We start from the raw sequence: 12,135 nt of genomic DNA on the forward strand, positions 1-12,135 counted from the left end.
GGGGACGGGGACGGACCCGGGCGCCGCTGGCGCTCGGGAGAGGGTCTGCTTCTAGGGCGTTTGGTCCGAAAAACCGTGCCCGAATTCGGACGTGGGTCTGTCGGTTCAAGTTAGACGCTCAGTAGATAATCCTCGACCATTTTTTAAAAAAAAAAAAAAAAAAAAAAAGGAGGGGGGGGGGGGGGGGAGAAACAACAAACACAAAAGCCCAGCTCGGGTCTGACCTGGGTTCTGCGAGCGGTCGTCTGGTCGTGTCTGCTCTCCCTCGGTGTGTGTACACCTATACACACACACACACACACGTGTGCCTGCACGGACACACACGTATTCTTTTAAAACGATGACTTTATATGGTTAGCTATAGCACAACTCTTTTTTTTTTTTTTTTAGCACTTTCATTTCCTGGTGTGAATTCTGGAGTGATGGAAAATGAGATAGGATTAATTTTTCTTAAATATTTTGAAGCACTCCGTACACGCTATTTTTGAAAAGAGTGCCATTTTAATTTTGCATGGTTTCAAAGCGTACCTGTATGGTGGTAATTTCAGATGGTCCTCCCAGCTGCCGTTATCGGTAGTTCTAAATTAAAAGAAACAAAAAAGCGCTTTTAAAAATACACTATGTTCCTAGTGCATAATGGACGTTCAGACCATCATATATGATGATTTTTGTATGACCGGTGAGCAAATAGGTCATAAGTCAAAGTAAGTGTTATGTAACTGGCTGGCTTTAGCAAACTTGATACCAACTGTAAAGGAAAAGTCTTGTTTTGTTTTTGTTTTTTGATTTGGACAAAATGAGAGGCTGGCTGTACCTTTTTTCAGTGGGATTACTTTGTAGCAGCTTGATTAAAAAAAAAAAAAACACACCCCAAAACCAAAAAAAACCCAACCCACAAACCAAAACAACCTGTGCTTTAAAAATATAAGTCAGTTAATCTGTGTGGTGTTTTGTATTTTTCTAAAAAACTGTTTCAGTCGTCTACCTAATTCTGGATCCTAAATACTAGATATTCACCAGTGAATCATTAGTTAATACTGTAACCAGATTCATTACGTAATTGAGAAACGTTCCTGAGTTAGTGTAGTTTTATTATTTAACTTCGCTGTTTTCTAGAATAGCGTTATTTGGCATAGTTAGAGTTCTTGAAAGAACTGAAGATCAGTATGAAAATAATTTGGGGTTTTTTTCATCTGAAGAAATAAAGCAGTAGTGGGTTAATACTCCTATTGCAAAACTGAAACAAATAAGCGGACATTTAAAGGTTCTTGGCGACTATAAAATACTATGTATTGGAGTAAACAGTTACTAAGCTGGAGCTTGCATGTAGGGGTCTTTGTGCTTTTTGTACATCACAATGGTGTTAGTAGGTTGCGTTTGATGTTCCTGCACAATAAAATCCACTTGCCACAGAAAAAAACCTGCAGCTCCCAGACTGTTTAGTGCAAATATTTTAACCATCTACTTGTGAGACAGACGGAGACAGGAGACAAGATACACTTTTCTCAGTGCTGCATCTATGCTAGCCATTCATTAATTTCGCTAATGACTGCTGTACATTTATTTTTAAAGTATTTGGTGGATGCTTCCTTTACTACTTTACTGTAAATGTACTTTCTCTTGATAATATACTTGGAGTTTGAGTATCTGTAATTTTTAATTGCTTGCCTCACTTGCAGGTCATCCTTGTAAACTATTTCATGACTCTACTCTTCTAATGTTGTATCTGTTCCATGCTCTGTCGGCATTAAATCTAGATGCTTTTAGGGCAAAATAATCTTCATTCTTTTTTTGTGAGAATTGTTACTGAATTTTAGTATAATTATTTTGTCAGACTGCATACTCAGTTGACTTACATCCTTTTTTTTTCCTTTTTTTTTTTTCTTTTTTTCCTGTATTATTCTTTCCCAAACAAAAGCTCCTGCAGAGTTTTGGCAAAATGTTCTTTGAGAGTTTTTGGGGGGAAGGCAAGGGGTGGCATTATCGTAATTTACATAATATGCCAGTAGAAAGTAGTTGCATCATGTACGCTTTCTTAATGTGACTGTTCATTAAACTTGCCTGAAAATGATCTCTTAAAGGTAAACGGCTGAGCTAAAATGAAAAGCAGCCATGTATTGATTCCTGCTTTTGTTTCAGGCTGAAAGGACCATTCAGTATGTGTTTTACAGGGTACTTCCAGCCTGAAATTTAGTCAGCTATTTAAAAATAATGGTAAAAGTATTCTTTTATCATCACTGCTCTCAAATCTTACAGCTTTGCAGCTCTGTTTTCCTGTTCTTAAAGTGTGGATAGAAAGCTCTCGGTATAGAATAGTACATACTTTGTATACCATTCAGTATAAAATATGCAACCCAAGTAGAAGGGAAACTGGCTCTGGAGTGTTGTCAAAAGCACACTCCAAACGAGCTGAAAGATACTTTTTTGTTTTATTTGGGCCATTCCAATTTTAGTAATTACTGAGGCTTCTGGAACCTCTAGGAGGTAGCGTCTTTTCAAAAAGAAGTATTAAACCCCAGTTTGACAGTGGGCCTTCAGCTACTCTTTTATAATTCTGTCTTTCCTCTGTGAAATCCTTTTGGCATGTTGTGGTTCTCTGGCAGTATCCCAGCATGTGATATCACAGATATCAGATGTCTTCTTGCGATTCGTAGCATTTGCTGTGCTGCAGTGGTGCGCTCTGGGACAGCTTAGGTGAACCAGGAAATGTCATAGAAATTCGGTAGGGAAAGCGGTATGATAGAGAAACAGTCATGTAGTATTGGGAATAGGTGAGCGCCTTCTGTTTAAGAGTGTTCAGATCTTTGTGTTCGGTAATCTGATGTGGAACGTAGTCAGCAAACAGATGTGTCTTTGAGTGGTCTTTACAGATTTTTTTTTTCCCCTAACATCTTAGATACAGATGCGTATCAAAATGAGTGACAGAACATCACAGTTAAGCTTTTTCCTTTTGAAATTTAAAAAATGGATGATAATTATGTGGCCTTGTTAGGATTTATTTTCGTCTCAAAGTTGAGGTCCAGTGCCAGGCATAAGTAAGTATAGATGATACTGCACATATGGAGGATATTTGACTCCTCCATAAGATCTGTTGAAAGTTAGTCATAGCGTGTTGCATTTCTGTCTGTCTCTTCAGTGAAGTCTCCCTCTTGTCTGTATTCACTGTTGAAATGTTACACAGTAAGTGTGGTTTGTGCTGACGGCGCTTTTGTAACATAGCTAGAAAATAAAAAGATTCCATGTTGGCTACTTTGGCCCATGTTTTTATCCTGGTTACCAAGCATTGAAAGGTAAATACTTGAGTAACATTACTTAATTAGACACTCATGGAAGACGAAGGCATGGAAGAAGAGTCTGCTTGTGTATTTGTTTGTTTGTTTAGTCAGGACTTACAGTTCTTGGGTATAATTCTGTTTCAGCGATGAATTCTTTGTTTTCGATGGAACTCAATGTGTTCCTTCTAACCACAAACACTTCCTATGTCCATGTTGTTGTTACTCCAGATCTCCCTTTCTCTTTTCTTTTTTTTCTCTCTTCTTTTTTTCTTTTTTTTTCCTTTATTATGCTTATTTTTAATTTTCATGCCCCAGTGCTGTAAAAAGAGAATGTAGATTGCTTTTTTTAAGACTCCGTTTAGGGAAAAGTGCATGTGAGAGCAGGTTATTACTGCCTGGTTTATAGTTAGGCTTCTGCCCCAAGCAGCTTATGATCTAAATTATACTCTTGCCCCCTGTTAGTGTCTTAACATCAAATTCCACAGGGAAAAATGTGACAAATTCTGAAGTGGGCAGTTATGGAATAACTGTTTCATGGGGGATCTCTTTGAGATAGGGTTAGAGCAGGAGGAAGGAGCTGTGGTTTTCCCAGAATTCAGAAAACCTCAAGCAGAATTCTTATTTATGCTTATAGTTCTGCAGATATCAACCTTCTCTGAATCAAGTTACTTGTGAGGATATTGAGTTTGATGGAATTTGAAGGCTTTTTCCAAGCATGAGGAACAAGGTGAAAGGATATGATGTAATTGGCAGAACAAAGAGAATGGGGCAGGGGGAAGGGATGTGGTGGATGGGACTATACAAGGATGGCATGTCTGGAGCAATGAGAAGAAGGACTAAGGTCGGAGCTTTATTTTAGTCACTTTGCGCTTCCGCTTGAGTTGGGCGATTTTGGCAATACAGTTCTGTAGCACCATTGAGAATGAGTTTAACAAGCAAGAAGATACTCATGGTGGTCAAGGAGAATGATGAGGGAATGAGTCTAGAATGTTTTCTAATCTTTTCAAAGGTTACTCGATCTGGACCAAATAATAGAACGTGTGCTAGGTGTTGTCACTGCTATGTCAGCCTTGCCTTGCCTTGCCTTGCCATACAAAAGGTTTAGTCATAGTCATGGCAGAAGTCATTCATTATATGTTCAGATCTGTCGTAAAATGGAGGTCTGGATTGAACTGTAAGTACGCTTTTAACCTTTGACAGACTTTTCTTGTTTGAAAAATTTCACTTTGTCCTTATATTATAGTAGAAGGCTGCACATAGAAGTGGGTACAAAAGCACGGTGAAGGGCTTTTGGAAGAATCATGGGTTTGCAGTGATCAGAAAAGGGGAATCCAGAGTTACGGGAACGTAATCTTGAAGGCAGGTGGAATATTGAGGATGCGGAGCATAGACTTCAGTCTCTCTCTTTCACCTTAATCCATCTTGGTGCAGTAGCTTGTCTGTGCACAGTCTTTCTTTTCATATGCATTTAACTATTTTTTCCCTTCCATTTGTCCCTTGTCATCTTCTGTTTTTGCCTTGTTAAAGGAAGCAGAGATTTTTAATTAAAGCAAAATAAACAGTTTAAAGAATGATATAAAGACGGTGTTATGCAGCTCCAGAAGTAGCAACTATTACAATTTGCAGTCTAGTTCTTGGAAGAAGAGAGTGATGGTGAGGAAGCCTGCAAGATTTCTGAGGTGGTTTGTGTGTGGATCAGGGTACAGTCTTGCATGAACAAATTCTTGAAACTGGACTGGGGAGGGGTCTGGCCTGTATATTTTGGTTAGCTTATGTATTAGTCTACAAAATGTAAAATAATTAAATATATCTCCCCCTGTTCCCCCCATATATTTGTCTTTGGCTAGTAAAATCCACATAGAAGGATGTAGAATGTTTAACTATGAGGAGTTCATGAGTTAGTAATTTTCTCTCTTTCATTTTCTGGAAACGCGTGTAGCTATTGAATCTGTCTTGACGGCCATGGTTCAGTTACTGAGATGGTTATGTCACTTTTCCATAGAAAGTTTTGGAATCCTAGTGCTGAATCGGTGAATAGCTACTATTTTAGGCAGTTTATTGCCTCCCCTGGGGATGTTTTGAAATCAGTTAACTTCTCTTTAGTATGTTACCAGAAAGTCAGAGTTTCTGAACTGTAGTGTATAGCCAGAAATTGCTATTGCCAGTTGTGACATCTGCTGCCATCGCCCCTGTTGATGAAGATTGTTTGCTACTGTTTCCTCTGGTGATAGCTGGGAGAAATGAAGGTTAGGGGGAGGTAGTTCTCCTCGTCATTGATAGACCTACATACAGTTAATATGTAAACAACCCTATATTATATTTATATATTTATTTGTTTTCCTATGGCTGCCTAATCTTCGATGTCTGCTGCTGACAGCTTCACTAGTACTAGGGAGGAGTTTTCATTATTGATGCCTCTGCACCACCAAATAAAGAACTGTCAGTGAATAAGTACTGTATGGATTAATTTAATTATTAATCAGGATGATAGGGTATTCTCTAAGGTACACAATTCTGTTTCAAAGACAACTGAAGTCCATAGAAAGTTTTCCATTGAAATAAAAGTCATGAGAGTAAATGATCATCAGTATGAGAAAGAATTTGATCGTACAGTCCATTCTGTATCTACTGTTTTGAATAGTGCTAACCGATTGCCGCTCTGTGTGATCAGAAAGTATGGGGAACAGGACGCTTTAGAAACAATGAACCAGGCATCGCAGAATAGTTTTTTGTTCTTCAAATTTCAAGAAAACATGAGACTAGTTTTCTGTCAACTTAGATTTTGTGAAACAGTGCTAAGCTGAAATCATAATAATTATAAATTGCATAAACTTGTTCTTGATTTCTGTACCATTCTTTGACTGGTCAATTAGTCATGTCTTAACTCCCACTGCTTCCAGATACTGACAAGAACCACAGTTCTGTAGTGCGTAGAGAAAAAAAATCGAAGGGCATGTCTAGGCCACTTGGCGAGAACTGGGCTTATTTGATTGTCGTCTTCCTGAGCTGGATGTGTATTTCATGCCTCTTGAGACCCAGCCTACTGTCTAATATACAGTTTCATCAAACACACAGTAGCATCATAAGCGCTGATATTATGTGTTAAATTTTATCAGAGCGATGTAGGGCTGAATAATTTTGCACCTAGGACTCCACATCCTATCCTTGTCCTTTTCACTGTCTCCTGGGCCAGAATTTTCAGGCCAGGAAGCAGATGAAGAAGAGCTACTTTTTGGCTCTCCTGGTAAGTAACATAGATTTGTAGGAGACTTTTTCTGGGGAAGACTGTCCTGAAGATCTCCTTTGTAATAGAAAAGCCAGTTATGGTTGTGGTCTCTTCAGCAGGTTGTAAGGGTAATTTTTTCTGACTGCTCTGTAGCATCCTCTGAGCTTGAAATTATTTGTGAGGAATTTGAAAGGTGTGCCGTAGTGGTATAGTTAGGGGCAGAAAAGCAGCGGTGGGGGTGTTATGTCTGTTAAGGCTATAGAAGAAGCAAGGATGGGGGGAGTGATTGCATCTTTCGTAAAACTGTTGTAGCTGGGTAAAACAGGTGAGCTTTTAGGCACACATAAGGAAATACATGCTGTTTTTTCACAAAGTGCCCACCTGCCTCATAAGCACTTAATCTGCATCTGGAGTCCGAAATGTTTATAGAATCTTTTCAGTGGTTGCAACCTATACTGAAAGAAGGCGTATCTTGAAATAATCTGTCCTGGATTCTCCTTTCCAGTCTTTCCAGCAGCTTCCTAAGCCTGCTAAACTCATCAGAAGCAAACTTTCTGCAGATCATCCTGTACCCAGATCGTACCTGAGCAGTGAAAGTGAAATTTGCCGACAGAGCTCCATCACCACCCCGGTACATGCACTCCAAGACAGAATCACCCACATTGCAGGATTCTGCATAATACAATTTGTCTTTTACCAGATTTCCTCATGAACATTCACCACATCCTCATGTAAAGTGGTTGGATGAAATTAAGCAACTTTTAGGTATCAGGATGAGCTTGCTCATTGTCAGTGAACACCAACTGTTTCTCATAAAACTCTATCCTTAACTCTTTGGTCCTGGTATTCAAAGATGCATGCCAAATTTAATCAAAAAGATGAGCCTGGGTACTGAAAATTAGGACTTGTGGGATGGTCGAAGTCATGAGCCTGAGAAACTACAAAATACAGTCGTATTCTTAATATCTTCCCTGCAGCCCTGCCTTAAAGTTCACCTCACATTGTCTTCCACAGATAATAAGTTGCCTTTTACTCCATCTCTTTTCGTAAGATGGTTGTCCTCTTGGGACCTTTCCCTCAGCCCTCTCTACAAGCAGTGTCTACGTGTCTTCTCAGATAGGTTCACAGCTTTAACTTCAAAGATTGGGGAATCTGCATAGTATTCAAATAAGAGCTTTTGTGTCCAGGAGCTTGTTTGTTACTTAACTCTATTACTTGATCCAGGGTGGGGGGCAAAGTAAACTCCCCCTAATCTCTCTCTCTAGTCTTTTAACTGACCATATGAAGCAAAAAATTATAAATTCCCTGCAAAAAGTAAGGTTAGAATGCTGGTATACTAGGATTGGATATTACTTCAAATTAGATGGTAGCAGCAAAATGTCGCCTAACTTTCTTCAGTGACATGACATGTGACACTTAGGTTATTTCTGAGGCTGTGCAAGGTATTTGGTGACTTAGGAGAACCCATTGAGCTGCCAGAAGAGCTTAGTGTTGCCTAAATACAAGAAAAGTAGGTGTTTTTGACTGCGAAAGCATCTTGTTGAAAAGCATGATTGTATGACATGAAGCTTGCTGTTCTTGAGGTTTGGTTGGGTTTTTTTGTTTGTTTGTTTGTTTTACTGTGGTAGATAATAACTTCCTGACTAAGGAATAAGGCATATATATGCCACTTAGTAAAGTCTTTTCAATACAGCATGGACAAAGATCCTAATAAGCCATCTACTGAATGGGAAGGTATATAGAATGCTCAGACATTTTCTTTGCTTTTCCTGCCCCCCTCTGCCTCCCACCATGCAGAACTGATTCTCTGTAAGACTGCATTAGAGTCTCTGGATGCCAGAAATGATGAACAAGTCTTTTGGAGGAATGAAACTTTTATAAACCACTAAAGGCTACATAATTGCATGTTCACTGTTCACAGTTCAGGATGTTGAATACCAGGCTGGAAATGAAGGTTAGTGTTGTTAAAGATCTGTCTTCAGGTGTGACAGTAATTTGGGCAATATGATGAGCTTTGTTTTCCTAGCTCTTGGTTCAGAGACTGTTTGTAAGGTAATACGGAGAAATAACCGTTTCACAACAGCAGCTATACTGGGTCAGATCAGAGATCTGTATGTCCTATAGTCATGTTTCCTGCAGTGGTTAATAGCAGATTCCTAGGAAGGAAAATAAGAAAAGAGTAATTTTTTAATGATACTTTCCTGAACCATCAATTGTGGAAGTTTGGGAAAGAATTGTGGGATTTCTGGAGTCAAGGATGGTATCTCTGTGTTAGATCTGTTGAGCATTAGGCATCTCCTTTGAATGTGTCCAGCCTCTACTCGATCACACAAACTTTCCACGTGCTGAGCATGGAGTACCACAGTTGAACTGCATATTGTGAGAAGAACAGCTGGTTTTACTTGGGATTTTCTTGAACCTTCTACCTACTAGCATCAGTGCCATGTAGTATGTGTTGGAAGAGACAGTAAATGCTAATTCTGTGATCACCTTTTCAGTGTGAATTGTGATTATAATTATCAAGATGCATGAAAATGTATGTGTGGGAAAAACAGACTGTGTACTTTTCAAAGAGGTGCACAAATACCAAAGACCTTGTTGAGAGCACCAGGTTACATCAGTGAAATTTTGTTTAAACTGAAAAAATTGTGTGTATGCAATGGGACTGCTTTTTGAAGGCATTAAGAGACAAATGGACTCCAAAAGCAGGATGTCTAGACTATTAGCAAGTTTTCTGGTCGTTCTTAGGGTGGTACATTTTTTCACTTTTTGCAGCCTTAAAGGAATCGTGGGATCTTGTTTTCTGGTGTTAAATGTCTATATTACATAGCTTAGGTTTTGATTCATTCTATTAGTTAAATAATATTTGTATCTGTATGATTAACCTGTTTTATGTATACCATAAATGGACTTAATTATTCAGCAGATTATGTTTCCTGGTAGAACTGGTTATCAGTAAGTTAAGGTTTCACACTTGATAATACTGATGTCTGTGGATCTACAGATCTTTAAACCCCCCCAGTGTATTAATACTGTTTATCAACCAAAGCTGCTGCAGCTTTATTTATTTTTCCTTCCTCAAGGGTACTGTAGTGGCCAGTTTGAGCATTAGCCACCAAATGCCAAGGTGGCTGTATGGTAACTGCAGCAGCCTTTCAGTATCTAATGGACCAGGTCACGTGCAAACCCTCATTAAAATATGATTAAAGTATCCCCTTTTGTTTGTTAGATGGAGCCAAGCCCATGCTTTGCGCTGGGCCCTCCATTATGTCTGTGCTGTGTGTTTTGAAATCTCTCTTGTTTGTGAGGCTGATTGTTTGCCACCCCAAATCCCAGCCCCATTGAAACCTCTGCTGAAGATGCACTGCGTTCAGCTGCCTTTCCGTTATTCATCTCTCCTCTTACATCAACTGGTGATTAAATGCGAGTAAATGAAAATGGTGTCTGCTTTCATTTAAAATGTAGTCTTCTAAAGACAAATATGAAATATGAAGCTCCTATTGACTGAGGTCTCTTGTTTTCCTATACCTCTGCTTTTTAACTATCAAAGACTGTTATCTTTTTTTTTTCTTTTTAATTTCATTAATAAGCTAGTCTTACAGTTAGAGAACCAGCGTAAATTATGTTCGTAATTTGCCATGACCACCTATGGTAGTACATAAATAATGAGAGAATAACAAAAACGACTAAATTTAAAAAATCAAAAGGATTTAGTTATGCTTTCTAAGACAAGCCTTCTTATCTTGTCTGGAAGTAGAAAAAAACTGGGCTGTTCTTCAGGTTTATGTTTTGTGAAACATGGAAATCAGTATGCTTCAAGCTCAAAGACTCATAGCATGAATCAACAAATGTAATTTGTATCTTTGATCAGGTATAGCCTTGACAGTACCTATGGAAAGCATAAACTTAACAGAAAGATGGTATAGTTGATCAAGTTATATGATCAGCATAAATGACTGGAGAGGGACAGCTGACTTCCTGTGGTCATTGGAATTTGAGCAAACGAAGAGTATTATTTCCAAATCAGTCTGTTGCAGAAGAAGGGATAGAAAATGCTATATAAGTTCTTAGATCTGGCTTTTCTTTTGACACTCTGTGAAATCAGATGATTTGGCGCTTGTAACTACTGTGGGTAAGAGGCGTTTATAAGAAATAAAATAAAATGTATATGTGGCAGTGGTGGGGGAGGCGTATGTTCTGAAAACATCTGAGATGCTGGAAAGTGTGTCCCCAGTGGGAAAGAGAAATTGCATAGCTGGCACAGAGGCTTGCTTCTTATGCATATGTGGCCATATTTAGAAAAGGATCAACACTAGGAACTGAATTATTAGAGAAGTGAGTGGCTGGAGAGATTGAACATAAAGGAAATTATTTCCATCTTGCTTGTTTGTTTGAATTTGGCCAGACGATACTGTGGGAGGGTTGCTAACTCCAGACTAGCTGCCTGTGCGAAGTGAATCTTGAGATGAGTTTCGGAAGGTAAATGTGTGTTTGATTTAAAGCTCCACAGCTGCTGTTACCTGGGTTTGTACATGGCTGCCTTCTGCCTGCAGGTGGAAGATGAACAGGCATGAATGAAAATGACCCTTGACTTGTCAGCCTGGTCTGGAAAGACGTGATCCAACACTTGGTGGGGCAAAGTGTAGGATGCTTGTGCTGTATGTAGTGCTGTGGGAAGCTTCTGGTTTCTAGTACATCTTGCAAACATTCATGTGTATGTGTAAAGCAAACAACAGCCAATTAAAAAAAAAAAACAAACCAGCACATTTCAAAGAAGTTATATATAAAAAGAAAGCTGTCTTACTGGCAAATACTTGTCAGTATAGTAGTATAGTTCATTACAATTATTTGCACCTATGTGGCAGTTTTTAGTTTATTGTGGTTTTGTTGCAGTACAACAGATTATCTAAATAAATAAATTCAATTTTGGGGGGATCAAAATGACACTTCTAAGGAGATAGCCAGAAGGAATGCTTTCAACGATTTTAGGAGCAGTTAAACTTCCCCCCCCCCGTCCCCCCCCCCCCCCCCTTTTTTTTTTAAGAAGGGATTCTTTTTGTTTCACTCATCAAGATTCATTTTGAAAGACTTATTTTTCTTGTTTTGGCAAAATAGTTGATCAGCGCAACTGGCAAGGAATGGACATGGAGCAACAAAGAATTTCTGTCTGGCTAAAAACTGTATTCGAGGCCATCTTGGAGCACTTTGTGAACTAGAGTAGAAATTCTGTGTAAGAAAGGCCATTCAAGTTAAGTTGCACATTTTCCTCCCCCAAAATTAGCATACCAGAATACTTTATTGCAGAGTGTTTAGAATACTTTGTACAAGAAATAACACTAAGTTGAAGATTGCTAACTGAGGATCTGTAATGATGCCAAATGACTTTTTTTTTTTTTTTTTTTTTAATGAAAGCTTTGTATACATAACAGGATGAGTCATCACTGGAGAGTTCTGAAAGTGTTTGGCATCCCGAAGAATCCTTTTGTAAGTCTCTGCCGCACAAAAAAAGTATTTTTGTCGTGAAACTCTGCCTTAAGAAGTATTGCAATAACTGGAAGCTTTAGGGGAGGGTTTTCTAATGTGGCTTAACTCTTGAATTTCTATTATTGTTTTAAAAATATTTTGGTATTCTTA

At 38.7% G+C, this 12,135-nt stretch overlaps 1 protein-coding gene across 11 annotated transcripts in view; it reads left to right on the top strand.

The window, feature by feature from the left end:
• KMT2C (lysine (K)-specific methyltransferase 2C) overlaps positions 1 to 12,135 on the top strand; it is a 181,190-nt gene that overhangs the window by 308 nt on the left and 168,747 nt on the right. The window lies entirely within an intron of this gene.

This window comes from Haliaeetus leucocephalus, unplaced genomic scaffold (genome assembly GCF_000737465.1).
Source record: "Haliaeetus leucocephalus isolate CR32 unplaced genomic scaffold, Haliaeetus_leucocephalus-4.0 Scaffold0, whole genome shotgun sequence".
Classification (NCBI taxonomy): Eukaryota; Metazoa; Chordata; class Aves; order Accipitriformes; family Accipitridae; genus Haliaeetus; species Haliaeetus leucocephalus.